General features: G+C 42.2%; 1 protein-coding gene across 5 annotated transcripts in view; it reads right to left on the bottom strand.

The window, feature by feature from the left end:
• Mapk8 (mitogen-activated protein kinase 8) overlaps positions 1-13,464 on the bottom strand; it is a 70,182-nt gene extending 56,718 nt beyond the window's left edge. For 2 of the 5 annotated variants that reach the window (XM_028878359.2, XM_028878362.2), the window contains exon 1: positions 13,314-13,464. The gene's annotated coding sequence lies outside the window, so the exon portion shown is untranslated. Of the gene's footprint in view, positions 1-13,023; positions 13,089-13,313 lie in introns of those variants that run through there. The other 3 variants (XM_028878363.2, XM_028878364.2, XM_028878361.2) reach the window with 2 other exon arrangements.
• Positions 13,465-16,443: the final 2,979 nt, after the last annotated feature.

The raw sequence follows: 16,443 nt of genomic DNA, 5'->3' as shown, positions 1-16,443 counted from the left end.
ACTGTGCTTGTCTAAAACACCTGATAGTCTAATAAAGAACTGAACAGCTAACAGCAAGGCAGGAGAAGGATAGATGGGGTAGGCAGGTAGAGAGAATATATAGGAGAAATCTGGGAGGAAAAAGAAGTAGTCAGAGAAGAAGGAAGGAAGGAGAGAGGAAGTGGGAGGACTCCAGGGGCCAGCCACCCAGCTACACAGCAAGCCAAAGAGTAAGAGTAAGATTTTCAGAAGTAGAGAATGGGAAAAGCCAAGAGGCAAAAGGTAGATGAGATAAGTTAAGAAAAGCTGGCAAGCTGGGTGGCGGCGGCGGCGGCGGCGGCGGTGGTGGTGGTGGTGGTGGTGGTGGTGGTGGTGGTGCACGCCTTTAATCCCAGGACTCAGGAGGCAGAAACAGGCAGATCTCTGTAAGTTTGAGGCCAGCCTGGGCTACTGAGTGCGTTCCAGGAAAGGTGCAAAGCTACACAGAGAAACCCTGTCTTGAAAAACCAAAAAGAAAAAAGAAAAGCTGGTAAGAAACAAGCCAAGCTAAGGCCAGGCATTTATAATTAAGAATAAGCTTCTGTGTAATTTGTGAGCTGGGTAGAGCACTCCCCCAAAAGATAAAAAAATATAAAATAAAATAAAATAAAATGGCTCATGCACTGTGATATGTTTCTTTATTCCTATCTTGCTGATGTCACACATCCAGGCTGACCTGTATATGTATATATACACATATATGGCGCTAGAGACAGAATTCAGGGTTTTGCACTTGCTAGGCAAGCTTCCAACACTATATACTCCCAGGCCCACTCTCTTTAACTCAATTTCTTCCTGAATTCCACAAATTTATTTCTCATTCCCACCTCAGTAGACCACACCCAGGATCATCTTGGGCATTATTAATGCCAGTAACTGATATCCTAGTGAAATCTCCCTCCCTGCCCCCTCCCAAATACTAACAGAAATTCTCAGCATCTCTACACTATGACTTCTGTTACGCACATGTTCACTTAACTTCCTCTCATTCATGTCAGATTCCATGATTCTCTGGTACGCCTCTCAGCATACCTTTTTAAAGGCCTTATTTCCTTGTTCCTTCTCTTGTACTAAGATGGTGTGATAATCAGTTTTGTGTCAACTTTTGCTAGGCTGTTGTACCAAGTTATTTAACTGAACACAAATCTAGGCGTTATTATGGAGATATTTTATAGATGTTAGTTAGTATCTGTAGTCAGAAGACTTGAAGCACAGGAAATTATTCTTGATAATATGGGCAGGCCTCCAACTGGCTGAAGAAAGATGAAATTCTGCCTCAAGAGTACACATCAGGTGCCACCTGTGGCCATGTTAGTGTCACAGGGTCATGCTGTCACCAGGGCCATGCGGATCTGTAGCCTGCACTGCCACCCGTAGCCATGGTGATATCTGGGCCCATGCTGTTGCCAAGGGCCATGTCTGGGTTGGTGGGCCTACCATAGCCAGAGTCTGTGTTGATGTCTGTGGCCCATGTTACTACCATGAACAACATGTGTTGAAATTGGGGTGGGAGGGGCCTGTGCTGAGTGGGCCCTGCCCTTCACTGGCCATGGGAGTATTTGGCCCCAATCCTCGCCATTGGCACAGCAGCGCTGACCCTGAAGGTAAAGGTGCAGAAGAGTTGGCTCTGCTCCTTGCCTGAGGTGGGGCAGTTCCAGCGGAGGCCCTGACTGACCATTCAGCTACCACCCAGGCCCACATCCAGTCCTTTCAGTTGGCTCACCCCAACATCTACCCCATCTATGACCTGCTGGAAAGCATGAAGTGATTGGTCCTATGGAACCAGAGCTGCAGGACCTCCATGACTTGAGGCAACAGCAGGATACCTGAGAGGAGATTCAGTGAGTGTCCAGTATTGATGATGTACTAGAAGCCAGAGGTCTTGAACCTGACCAACAGTACATTACACAATGAACATTTGCAAGTAAAACTGTTTGGACAAAAGGGTATACTGAATGATATTCAGAAGTTTTCAATGCCACTAAGATGAATGAAGAGGTGATGGAGAGGTGGGAAAGACAGAAGAGTGAAGTATTTTTGTGTTAATTTTTTTCTGCTGTTGTTTTCTTTGTGGGTGGAGGATGCCACAAGGATAAAGGATGGATATGGAGGGACCGGGAAATGAGTGGGATTTGAGTGCATGATGTGAAATTCCCAAAGAGTCAATAAAAAATTATGTTTAAAAAAAAGTATAAACCAGTCTAAAGCAGAAGTTCTCAACCTGTGGGTCTCAACCCCAACGGGGTTCAAACGACCCTTTCACAGGGGTAGCCTAAGACTATCAGAAAACACTGATATTTATGATTCATAACAGTAGCAAAGTGACAGTTATGAAGTAGCAATGAAAATAATTTTATGGTTGGGGGTCACCACAACATGGGGAGACTGTATTATAGGGCCTCAGCATTAGGAAGTTAGAGAACCACTGGACTAAAGAGTTCTCCTACCATTTATGCCACAGACTGAAGACCTGCCAAACCTCCCACTAGGAAATTCTTATCTATCTACCCATCTGTCTATACCTCCTACTATTTTATTTTAAAGATTTATTTAGCTGAGCATGGTGGTGATGGCCTTTAATCACAGCACTCTAGAGGGAGGAACAGACAGGAGGATGAACTGTAGTGATATATTGTGTACCCTAATAAACTTATCTGGAGATCAGAGGATAGAGCCAGCCACTAGACTAGTAGAGGCCAGACAGTGATGGCACACACCCTTAATCCTATCACTTGGGAGTCAGAGATCCGTCTGCATCTCTGAGAGTTCAAGGCCACACTGGGAACAGAGTCAGGCAGTGGTGGCACACACCTTTAATCCCAGCACTTGAAACCTCATGCCTTTGCTTGGAAAGCACACATGCCTTTAATCCCAAGAAGTGGCATGGCTGGATAGAGAACAGTATACAAGGCATGAGGAGACAGGAACTAAGTGCAGTTCAACTGAGACCCTCAGGGGTGAGGACTCAGAGGCTTTCAGTCTGAGGATTCATGGAAACAGGATCAGCTAAGTTGTCATCCAGGTGAGGTTGGCTGTGGCTTGTTCTGTTTCTCTGATCTTTCAGCCTTAACCCCAGTATCTGGCTTCAGGTTTTTTGTTTGTTTGTTTGTTTATTAATAAGACCTTTCAACAGTCATGTTACAATGGACCTCTGAGTTCAAGGCAAGCACAGTATACAAACTGAGTTCTAGGCCAGCCAAGGACACATAGTAAAGATCCAGTCTCAAAAAAATTAACTAATATTAATTAGAGATTTGTTTATTTCTTTGTATATCGGTCTTTGCTTGCCTGTAGGTACACCACATGCATACTTCATGCCCTCCGCCCCCAAATCTGATCTCCTGGAACTGGAGTTTACAGACAGGTGTGAACCACATCATGTGGGTCCTGGGAATATAACCTGGGTCTTCTGCAAGAGCCACTGAGTCATCTCTTCTCTTACTGGTTTTGATGTTCATAAGAATTGTGTTAAACATGGCAAAGCCTCATCCTGAATAAATCTGAATGTCTTACCTGTACTTCTTTACAATCAGTTAAATAATGTGGTATTTGGGAGTTGGGACAAGGTCACAAACCAGGTTAATAGTCTTAAATTCAAGATTTCAAACCTTAAATGAACAATCAATACCACCTGGCAAAGTGCTTCAAACCCCCTACCCTCACATGTTCTGCTTGCCTGAATGACCTACTTCATTGAAAAGACAAAAACCACAGAGATCAGAGTCAGAGGCATGTCTTCACCTTTGAACACCAAGGTTCCTTTGAAGAGCACAAACTGATTCGATTCCCTCATCTGGTAGAAAGCACCAATCCTCTGACAAGGGCCAAACTATGCCCTTTTCTGAACATGCCTGTTTTCACTCACTTTTTGCACCCCACAGTTTCCTCCTTTAAATGTCTGCATCCATTGTGTATGAATTTGCTTTTTTCTTACTCTAAAAATAAAAACCAAAAAAACAAAAACAAACAACAACAACAAAAAAAAACCACTTCACCATTTAATCAACTTTAATTTAGCTTCTTTCTTGTTTAAATAAACTGTTCATAGAGATCACCAACAACTTCCCAGTAATCTCTGTAACCTGTTTCCTCATCTGTAAAGTGGGTTAGCATGCTTCAGGTCATCAAGGGATGCTTGAAACAATGTACATACGTAAGCACTAGAACAGTCCTTGGAACAGGGTGAGCCTGTGTCAGTATCAACTATTTGTATCACTAGCTTACTCTGGGAATCCCATTTTCTCTGAGTTATCCCCACCCCCTCCCATGGCTTACTCAACAATGTGTGGGTTCTTCAGTAGTAAGCTACTTCAGCTTCTAAGGGCCAGGGCCAGGTAGGATGGTCAGCAAACAATGTAATTCTTCTGGAGTTCAGCCAAGTATCTTCAATCAAGGATGAGACCAGAAACCCCAGAGTCAAATCAAACTTATTCTCTTTACTTCACCCATGCTTTTCTGACATGTTTATTTTTGTCAAATTCACTTTCTAAGCATAATACCTTCCCAGGAACACTCACTCCTTATCACATATGTAGATCTTAATCTCTAAATTGACTGCATGCTTCTGATAGAAGACTAAGCTACATTTTAAAAAATTATCTCTAGGTGCTATACACATAGCAGTCGATATATATGATTAAATAGGAAACAACAAAGCTTGTTACTAAACCCGTGCTCACCATCAAAGACCGCTAATATCCCCATTTAACATATGGCAAGAAAAACAGAAGAAAATTTTAAAGAAAAAAAATTACAAAAACACTGGGGCTGGAGAGATGGCTCAGAGGTTACCATCACTTGCTGCTCTTCCACAGAACTTATTTGGTTCTCAGCACCCACATGGTGGCTCACAACAGTCAATAACTCCAGTTCCAGGGGATACAATGCCCTCTTTTGTCAATGCAGGCATGTGGTGCATAGGCTCACAGGCAGGAAAAATACTCATACATATATGTAAATAAATAAATCTGAAAAAAAAATTTAAAATGCTATTAAGGATCACTAAAGAGACTTAAACAAGTAGTAAAAATTTTCTATGGCATCATACCGTTGGCATTTCTCTCATAAATACAAAAACCAAAACTTCATGGCAAATTGAATGTATGTAATTGAATTCAGGCATATCTGGGAGTGGGTGGAGAAAATGTCAACCAGTGTGAAAACTCTCAGGATTGGAATTGTTCTCTATCATTTTGGTCCCCCAAATGTATACATACACAGACAAACAATGTAATTCTTCTGGAGTTCAGCCAAGTATCTTCAATCAAGGATGAGACCAGAAACCTCAGAGTCATTGCTTGTTTATTGGGCTATGCATATATAATGTGTATGTAAATGTTATCCCAATAAAATAAATAAAATGACCTCAACAGAAATGGCAACATGATTGGCAGAGGAGGGACAGAAACCACACCTGGCAGATTAATTATCAAAGTTCACACAAGCTAGAGAAATGACTCAGTGGTTCAAAGTGTGTACAACTGGGCAGCTCACAACTGTCTGTAATGCCAGCTCTACGGGCGCTCCCACCCTCTTTTGACCTCATGAGCACACATACACCCCACCACGCACAAACCCAATCCCTCTCACATATATACACATAATTTAAAATAAAGATAAAATACTTTAAAAATTCATATGCACAAACAGGCCAGAAGCCAGAAAAAGAAAAGTATCTAAGAAAATTAATGAAAGAGCATTAGATCCAACAGAAAGCACACTATAAACTATAGCAATTAAAACAGAATGACTTGGTTTCCAAATGCATAGAGAGGTCAAGGGAATATTAATGGCCCAAGCACATGTGGAAATTCAGTAAATAATAAAAGTGACAGTTTAAATCAGTAAGACAAAAAAATTATTAGATAATGCTGAGGCAACTGGATGATTATCTGGTTAAAAAATATGGTTGGACACATGTATAAAATCATACCCTGAAAAGGCAGACAGCAAATTTGGAAAATATATTTCCAATAGCCAGCCCAGAGCTATTTCTCTAGAGAAAAAAAAAAAAAAAATCTGCAAATCTAAGGAAATGAGCAACAAATGGAGGATAAAGTCAGCTCCCAAGAAAGAAAATATAAATAGCCCTTCCATGATGCTTAATCTCATTCCTAAGGGCAATGAAGAAATTAGCAGTTACCCTTACCCAGTGATGGTCTAACATGAAACTGGACAACTTTAGTGACAAATATCAAAACTACAAATGCACAAACACTCTGAGCTACCACTTTTACCTCTACAAGTTTATTCTACACATTTCTACATAATGTGAAGTGATGTGTGCACAAGATAATCTACTTGGACAAAAGCAGTCCAACTGCACACCAAAAAAGAGCAAGTTAATTAAATAGCACTCCTTCCTTTTTTAAAGATAGGGTCTCAGTATGTAACCCTAGGGCTCACTATGTAGACCAGGCTGGCCTTGAACTCAAGAGATACAACCTGAAGCATGTGGATTAAAGCATGTGCCAACACACCTGGGCAAATGGCACACCTTCATGATGAAATTAAGCACTTGATGTTTGTGCCCACCCCCAAATGCATAACCTCCAAAGTGACAGTGTTTGGAGATGACCATTGGGAAGTAATGTTAGATGAGCTCCTAGGAGTAAATTAGTGTCCTCAGAAGAGGGAGAGACCAAAGCACTCTCTGGCTATGTGAAAATGCAGGGAGAAGAAAGATGGCCCTCACCAAGGGAACCAACTGGTCAGTGTGAGAAATGTATTTATTTCTGTTGCTTAATCTACCCTGTATATGGCATTTTATAATAGGAGGCCAAACAAATTAGACCCAAGGAATACTACAAAACTACTTTAAAAAAAATGTTATTTACACAGTGATATGAAATAATTTATAAGCTCTATTAAGGGAGAATAAAAAACAAGGAAAATAAGAATAGCAAATCTGCACTACTTATATACAAAAGGAAGAGGGACAGTGGGTATTCAATATGATTCTCATCCTGGAAAGATCAAAATCCAGGGAAAAGCAAAAAGTTTCTTAAAATACAGTGGCAAAATCTGACAAGAACTGGCAAGAGACTTTGTAATCTTCACTTTTGCCAACGACTGTAGTATCTATGCTTATCAGTGTGTTTGACTGCATGCATGCTATGTTCAACCTGTGACCCAGGAGCTTGTGTGTGGCTCAATACCAAATACTAAGCTTTCTTAAAACATTGAGTTGCGGCTGCTGTTGCTTTTTTGGAGGATAACTACAATGCCTAGTTCTCAAATGTGAGCCCTGTAGGTAACAAGGTGTTGTGGTCATTGTCAAAAGGTTGGATACACCAATCATTCCCATTACCTATCAGGATCTGCACAAAGTGGTAGACAGACTATCACTTTTCTGCAATTCACCTTACAGAAGAAGCCTTAATTCTAAAACAGATCTAGGGTTTTGGACAAGAGATCTACATTTACTTGTATATAAATCACTTTTGGAAGGATCCAGAGAAGAGTTTCTAAATGGAGGAACTGAATGGCTGACACAGTGAAAAGCTTAACAGTGTATCACTTTTTAAGTCTTTGAAATGCTCATTCAAGTCACTGTAGTACTCTGTCCAAATAGAAATGAAATGTAAATAAATTCTCAGCGTACCGAAGCCAGACTGCTTTGGGAGTGGTTGTGGCTGCAGAGCCTTTCTCTAGTGTTGCAGCAGTAGCTTTCCCTCTTCTATCTCACCTTCCATTGACTCAGATAACTTCTCAGGAAGGGACTCACTCTCCCAAGAGTCCCTCCTTCACTAAGAGCCTTTAGGAAATTCTAAGTCCTTAAGGTTTTTGATGCCCCGTCCCAAGCAAGGCAGCTGTGTGGGACTGTTCTTAGCAATATGGTGGCTGGCAGGCTGGGTCCTCTGAACATTAGAAAGCTTCTCAATCCTGGAGACTTATTTTTTAAAAGTGCTCCCAGCACAGATCAAGTCTTGCCTTCAGAGCTTCAGTACAAGCTGGAGGACTCCAGGAAGAGCAACATCTTCTCTCATAAACTTACTTCAATACTCTTTTTGAAACAAATGCAGTGAGGTCTGACTTTTATGATTTTGATTCTTCTGTACACTTTCAACTATAACCAAACATTAGGAAAGATACTTTACTTTCTGCACTTTATTAAGTGAGCAATATTTTTTAAAAGTGGGCTAAGTCATGTTAAGGTTGGCTATTTCAAAATGTCTCAAAGGCTCAAGAAATTCCTAATGAAATGGCCAACAATATTGCTTCAGTGTGTTAGGACACGCATGTTTGTCCTTGTCCCCTATGAAGTTATAGTCAGACCATAGAAGGGAGATCAGCTTTACTTCAGTTCATGTCAGGCTCTCAAATCACTTACTACCTAAAGTGGCATAGAGTGGGTTTTCAATAAATTTGGCTTGTGTAACATCAGTGTCTTCATAGCTGCTATCCCTAAGAAGGAACAAGAAATTTGATATACCACTTATTATATCCCCAGAAAGATGTACAGAAAAATAGTAACTCTAATAACTGTATGGTTATGAGGTCTCTGATAAATTTGGATTCTTCAAGACAAAAGCCTCAGTAAGACTAAACATGAAAGATGGGACAACATTCCATTTTCTTCAAATGTGTTACATGATTAGAATTATTCTCAGCTCCTAGATCCCTACTTCATAGATATTTGCCAAAATAAATCTAAGAGAGCGTAGGGAATACTCTGTTGTGGGAAATGGCTTTTAAAAAAAAAAAGGCAACATGACATTGTATCAGAGATTATTTGTTTTTGGAATGATTCCAAATTTTAAGGCAAAGAGGATTACTGGTTGAAATGTTAACACAAATAATCCCAGTCAATTCAGATTAGTTGAGATTTTCAAACTTTAACAAATCCTCTAGAGATGCAGACAGAAACAACTAATATCTAGAGAATCTGAATACTGATTCTGAAGCAAAATTATTTTAAATTTCCTTGACATTTTGCATTCATTAAGTTAAAAAAAAAAGTGGTAATTCTAAAACTTCCTGAATGCTTTATCTACCACTCAAGGATCAAAGCAGTCTCCTGCACCACCTAATTCATACCTCAGGACCCTGTGAGATGTGTATCATATTATTCTTTTCATCTAATGGCTAATAAAGCAGACTCAGATATGCTCTATAACCTGAACTAGCTATGCCACAGAATTAAGTTAATTTTGGAATATGGATTGTGACTCACAGATGGTCCTAAAGTCATGCTGGCTATTTCCTAGGTTTTGATTACCCAACTTTTTAAAGAATTAGCAAATTTTAACCAAATCTGAAAATCTCTGAATGTATAACAGGAGACACAAGTATCTGCTCTAGTTGTTATATAACTCACAATATACAAAAAAGGCACAAATTTTCTCAAAGGTCTCACACACACAAATTCTAAAAAGTACATTTCAGTGAAATTTGGCCTGTTCAGAGTTTTGCAGCAGGCTTTGGTTGGTGGAGGCTTTTCACATAACCTTTAAAGGAGCCTTAAATCCCATCTTTGAACCATAAGCTTCTTCAGGTTAGTGAGCTCTCCATTTCCACATCTTCCATAGTTTTGGAGAGTATTTCACCAAAAGGCATGGTGCTATGAAACAAACAGAATTTCCCATTCTCATTGTGTAAGTCTGATACTAGTATTGGAATTAATCCATGGACTCTATTTAATGATCAAAGGAATTTATTTGGGGGTAAACTCACAAACAGAAGATTTATCGTAGGGTTCGGGAAAGCTGAGCTATGTCCCATGCTGAACGGCTTGGTCCAAGATCTCAGCATTCAAAACCTCGAGGTAGTCAAGAAGAAAAAGAGCATACATGCATCCCTTGTCTTAAGGGTCCTCTGTGGCCCCCGCCCCAGGGGCAGGTACCTCAAGGTCATAGGCAGGTGTACCAGCTACAGCTGCCTCACTGGGGCGGTGCTTCAGGGCATGGCTCAAACAGCTGTCCACTAAATACTAGAGACAAATTAACAAGTTCTCTGGTTCTTACTTTTCTTGCTGGAGTTTTCCACTCACTCAAGAAGGACTCCAATGAACAACTTTGCAGCAGGCTCCATGCTGATGACAAAGTACCAAGGAAACATGGGTATGATTCCTGGACTGTTTTATTCCCACCTACAGGATGACTCATTTCAGTACTCCTGTCACCTGTTAGTAAATTCTGAATCCTGACTCTTTCCTAAAGCCAAAGCTCAGGAGAGATGCATTAGGGTAAGAATACACAGCTCCTGGATATTCAGGTGTGACAGGGTCTGGGACAAGCATCACATTTCAAACAGGCAAGTGAGTCCTGTGTAAAGCTCCAAGGTTTTGACTTCCTTGCCCTACATGAATCAATACCACTGACTTATCAGTCTTCTAGAGAACGGGCACCTTAATGTCAGACATTATACTTCTACATCCACAGTTAAGCATCTTGAGTATGGAGATGACTCAAATTTGTCAAGTGACAGGCAAAGCAAAGCAACAAGAAACTGGCTCCTGTTCGGTAGCCCCTCAATCACCACTAGGATGGTTTATGGCTAGATGTTAACAACAAATTACTGTTTCACTAACCATCTAGTATCTTCTCCAGGCCATTTCCATAACATCATTCATGAAACAAATAATTAAGATTCTAACTGTATTCATTTTGGTACAATTTATTTTTTAGCTTGTAGCCCAGGCTGGCCTCAACCTCATCTTGCCTTGGCCTCCCAAATCCTGGGATTACAGGCATGTACCACCACATATGGCTCAATTTACTCTTACAACAATTTCCTTTGCAAGTAATTTCTCTCAGGGTACAAAGGGCATGGAGTATACAGTTTCCTAATATGCCATGACAATTAAAGGGTACCCTTTACAAACTCATTAAGGGAACATATTTATTAACAGAACACATACTCTCTTTCAAATAGCAGACTGCTTTTTTTTAAGGGGGGTTTTCTTTGTGGCATGATGATACTCCAGAATGGTATAGCAGTGATCAATGCATAATTATATGAGTAGACTAAAAACCACTGAAAATATACTCTGCAAGGGCCACTCTTTTATGTGAATTAAATCTCAAGAAAGTTGTTTAAACAACAGAATTTAGAGGGGTGGGGGAAACTAACTGAATCTATGCAGTCTAACTGTGAGCCACTCATATGATTTAATTCAAGAGTCCCTTCTGGAACCTCATATACTTAACTAGGTAAAGCAATAAAAGTTTGGTGCCTTAAGACCTGTATCTCATAGTAATAAAATCATTTTCTTATTTTTTCATTCCTATTTTACAGTAAATAAGTTCATCTGAACTACTTTCATATCGAAAAGTATTTTTTAAAATAGTGGAAATGTGCCAAAACTTGGATAAATTCACAGCATTTTGAGTTTTAGCTCCATATGCTCTGTGAGTTGGATAAGTACAAGTTAAAACCTGCCCTTTCTAGTAAGCGCCTCTAAAAACGTTAAGCAATTTTAAACTATTAGAAATAAAATATTTGTAAAATACATGTGGGTGTTGTACTTTTCTACTTAAAGAAATCATAAAAAAAAAAAAAAGAATAGTTGCAAATAGGATAAATATGGTTCAGTGGGTGAAGATACATTCCCTGAAAGCCTGGGAACCTGGGTTCCATGTCTAGAACCCACATAAAGGTGTAAGAAGAAAATCAACTCCACAAAGTTGTCCTCTGGCTTCCACATGCACACAGCGGCACATGTACCCTCCCTCCCCCAAAACATCATGCACCCTCATCAGTAACCTTTTTAAAGAAGACAAATGAAATCATGTTAGATTCCTAATGAAACACCACTGTTATGTCTAGGTGCATTCATACATATGGTTGGAGAAAGTCCTTACTGCAAGTGGACAAAGTACCTAACTTTGACGACAAAGTACCAAGTAAATGCCTCTTATCTACAAGGGACTGTAAGTGTTCCAGAGTTTGGAGCATCTCTGACTTTCAAGTTATCGTTGCTTAACTTTTATCCATGCACATACAGACACACCCCCTACAATCTTCTACTTTATTAACTACATACAAAAAAAATTCAGGTGTGGCCTAGCAGTGAAGCATAAAAACAAAAACAGTGATTCCAAACCCTCTTGTTGTCTTAACAGGTAGTATCCTCTATTAATTTATGATCCAGCCGAGTGACATGTGACACTTCTGAAACTTTGGGGAGAATTTAAAGCTTAACTTTCAATTTTATGAAAGCCAACGTGAACGGCTTCTATGCTAGGTGCTGGAGAAATGATGCAAGACAGGCTCTAAGTACCATTTTGATTGCTTGCTTTCGTCAGACACACAAACACGGTCACGATCGGAGTATCCGACCTCCCAGGTCTAACAGCCTCAACAGAACTGAGGTAAACATTACCAAGGACAGAAAAATTGGGGTGGTGGTGGTAAAATTTAAAAATGAAGATGGTAGATTTAAGCAAATCTAGCTCTTCTTCCTAACATAACATCACCTTTAGAAGTTCCAGTAAAATGAGCCAAATACCTTACTTAACATATATCCCTTATATAACCGTCTCATTTAAAGGCACATCTATTCTATTCCAAAGTACCCTATTCTTAAGGGTCTTTCTCTTGGCCTTCACATCTTCTCCATCTGGATACAGTACTAACAGTTGCTGAATGAATGAATGAAATAAACAGATGTTCCCACTGACCAAAAGGTACTTGGCGGATGCTGATCTCAAAAACACAATAGGCTGACAGACCAGAATTCTACTGAAAAGAACATTTAATTTCAGAAGTAAAAATAGCAACTACTGGACACCGTGCAGTCAACATGTTATTAAATTCCCGCGGGTATGGGGAACTTTCGAGAATGAAATGCAAGGTGCTCCTTACGGTACTTTAAAATGGACTTGGTTCTACCGTGTCTGGACTGGGGACCCAGGCGCAAGACAAAGAGACAGCGGTGGGGGAAAGTCAAAAGGTCAGCGCCAGGCGCCCCTCTCAAGGCGCGGCCCGCAGGCCGGCGCGCTCGCGGCCACCCGGCCCTTCTCGGCGTCGCGGCACTCACGTCCGCACAAAGAAACCGCCCACCGTCAAAACACGCTGCCCGTGGGTGCGGGAGACGTCTGCACGGTCGCGTCGGCCCGATCTCCGCGGGAGCACCTCCGAACTTGCCGCCCACCGGCTCCATTCTCCCCGCGCGACGTGGAAGCGGGCCGGAGCGGCGGAGCCAGGTCGCGCGGAGTGGACCACGCCCCCCGCCGCCCCCGCCGCCCGCGCTATTGTTCCCGCGCCGCCCCCGCCCCGCGCGCGTTCCCGGGAGGGGGGTCACGGCCGGGGAAAGGCAGCGGCCGCCCGGGCCGCGGCGCCCGCGCACTCACCCGGCAATGCAGCCAACGGCGACCGGGAAGCCCGCAGCGGTGAGCGGCGCCGTCCCGCGGTGGCCGCGGCCGCTACTCAGCCCTGCTCGCGGCTCCGCGTTCCGGCCGCGACGTCCGGCCTCGGCCGCTCCGCTGACTAACAGAGACGCGGGTCGTCAACGCGCACGCCCGCCCACGTCATCGCGCAGGGCCCCGCCCCCGCGCCTGCGAGCGGCCTGGGGGAGGGGCGGCCCCGGGGGCCCGGATTACGAAGGCGGGGCCCAGCGGCCGGGGGCGTGGCTACACTGGAGGGCGGGCGGCACTCGCGGAGGTCGCCTGAGGGCGGGGCCGCGGGGCCGCGCCTGGGAAAGCCGCGTGTGAGGGGCGTGGCCGGGAGCAGCAGGGGGCGGGTCCGCGACGGCACGTGGCGGCGCGTGGCAGCGAAACACCAGTCCTAGCGTAAGCTTGCTGGGCGGCTCGCCGGTGGAGGGGCGTTAGTGTTTGAAGGTCAGGCACGCGTGCCAGTGCACACACCTGAGCCACAGAGGATCCTACTTTGACAGACTTTTCCAAGGCCTACCACCCACCAAGTTAAGGTTCTCCAGATCCCTGGAAAAAGTTACTTCCTTTTCCCCCTAACCCGCCCTGTTCTAGATTCTTTGCATTACCTGATTTTTACCTCCAAGACCTCGTGCCCCACCCCACCCCCCGCAAATATTAGCTATGGACTGATTAACTGACCAGCCTAACCACACGGCAATGGATGGAAAGGAATTTAAATTACTATCATTCATGCATTAGAATATATTTAGTCCTTTAAAGACCATATATTCAAAGGCATTCTTACCAATGCGGGAAGATAACTTATCGTTAAGAGAAAGAAGCAGGAAACACATACATATAGAATGATTTCACGTGTATATAAAATACATTACATGCACAGTATATACAAAGGAAAACATAGAAAGGAATATGCCAGTTATTTTGACAGTGGGGGAATAAAGGGCAGTCTCTCTTATACCTATGTGGTAACCCATGATTTCCAATATATATATTTGTCGAACAAAGTCAGATAGATTATGTTCCCATTACACGTTGAGATGCTCTGTTTCCAGTGACACAGGCGTGAAGCAAATGTGAGCACTCATTCATTCATTCATTCATTCATTCTCTCTCCCATTTCATCTCTCCCGGCAATTCGTTTTTTATTATTTATTTATTTTTATTTTATGTGCACTGATGTTTTGCCTGTATGTGTGTCTGGGTGAAGGTGTCAGAACTCCTGCAGCTGGAGTTACAGACAGCAGTGAGCTGCCATATGAGTGCTGGAAATTGAACCTGGGTCGTCTAGAAGAGCAACCAGTGCTCTTAACGACTGAGTCATCTCTCCAGTTCCCTCAGCAATTCTTTCTTTCCATTCTTCCTTTATTTCTCCAGTTAATATTTTATCACTTGCCCATTCTCTTAAAGGCAATGTTCTAGCACTAGCAATAAACAGATCTTACAGAGAAGTCCCATGATATGAAAATAATAACTATACACAAAAATAAAAGTATCAATGTTATAATACAAATGATAAGGATACGTCAGACTATGAAAGGAACCAATATATTAATAAGGCCAGGAAAGGTTTCTTTAAGGAACTGCCTGTTGGGTTGAGAACAGGTTTGACTAGGTAGCAATTTTGTCAGAGTTAACTTGCTGTGTGAAGGTCCTGTGAGGAGAGAGAGCAGGATAAGCTGGGGAAATTGAGGACAGGCCAGCTATTTTGGAACACCAAAGATAAAGAAATTACAAAGTGAAAATGAGAAGACTGATAGAAAGATAAAAATTTATGTTGGAAATGTTTTATGCCAAGTGTGATGGGAAGATCCTGGTGTGTCTTCTGCAATGGATGGCATGATCATCCTGACATCTTGAAAAGATTTCTTATTGCAAAGAGGCTTTTCTAGATCTCTCAAGATGGACCTCTTCTCCAGCTACAATTCTTACTAAACGGTTTCTTCTGTTCCAGAGTATGTTTGCCATTTATATTTCGAAAGGTACTGCAAGACACTTGTGTGTCCGTCCCCTGTGGCAGAGAAGACGGCATCTTTTCCTTGGCTTTTTCCCTGAAGTGACCTCAGGGAAGACCCACTGTTATCCCTTCCGCCATCTGTTCCACTGGTACCTCTTTCCTTATCCTTGATATGTCAAACTGGTGTTCATGCCAGATGGGCAAGCATTTATTCTACCAATAACCCTAGGCAGAGGGACCCCTATGAATTTCCAACCTATGCCAAAAGTACCTCAATTAGAGGTTGAATCTGAAACTGCTCTTTATGGTGCCATTAAGTAACCGGAGATTCTGACATCACCCTTCTGAAGAGTCTTTGTCTGTGGGCGGCAGGATTTTGAGGCCCTGGGCAGGCATGATGCATGTTCCGGCTGTTTCCTTGCCAGGGGCCTATAATAAGACAGGATTTGTCTCACCTCCCTGACTCAGAGATGAGCCCCGAGGCCCTCTGATGCTAATGAAAAGACACAGCTCCTCAGGAAAGCAGAGGTTAGAAGGTAATTGGTCTCTAGTGCAGTAGGATAATCAAGACAGACAATGAACTATGTATTTCAAAAGAGCTAACCGAGGGCATTTTGAATGTTCTTTCAGAAGGAAATGATGAAAGTGTGAGGAGATATTATTATACCAAGTACCCTGATCTCATCATTACAGGTTGTATACATATGTGAAATACCAGACTGAACTCTAGAAGTTGGTACAATTAATATGTTAACTAAAAAATGGAAAGTAGTTTTAAAGACAGCTTGGTAAAGAAATCTTCAACAGTTCTTTAATTCTGCTCCAGAGCAGATTACCAGACCATAACTCTGTCATATATGAGAGTAGATTCCTTAGCCTCTCTTACTTACTAAACAGCACACAGGATTTATTCTAGAATAAGGTTGACATCGCTGATCAGCCTTCCCTGCTCCACAGCTTGTGGATTAGGAAGCGGTTGGAAGAGATTAAAGTGTAAGGACTCGGGAAAAGGCAGAGAGAAGAGTTATGAACCTTCGAAGTGTGACTTTACAAAGGGACAGCTATACAGGAGCTCAGGTGAGTGTTCCTTACCTAAACCAAGGCACTCTCCACTCCAGGATGTTTAAGAGACAA

The sequence above is a fragment of the Peromyscus leucopus genome, chromosome 9 (assembly GCF_004664715.2).
Source record: "Peromyscus leucopus breed LL Stock chromosome 9, UCI_PerLeu_2.1, whole genome shotgun sequence".
NCBI classification, from domain to species: domain Eukaryota; kingdom Metazoa; phylum Chordata; class Mammalia; order Rodentia; family Cricetidae; genus Peromyscus; species Peromyscus leucopus.
The sequence above is the reverse complement of the archived record's forward strand: the minus strand, read 5'-3'. Positions and strand labels throughout refer to the sequence as shown.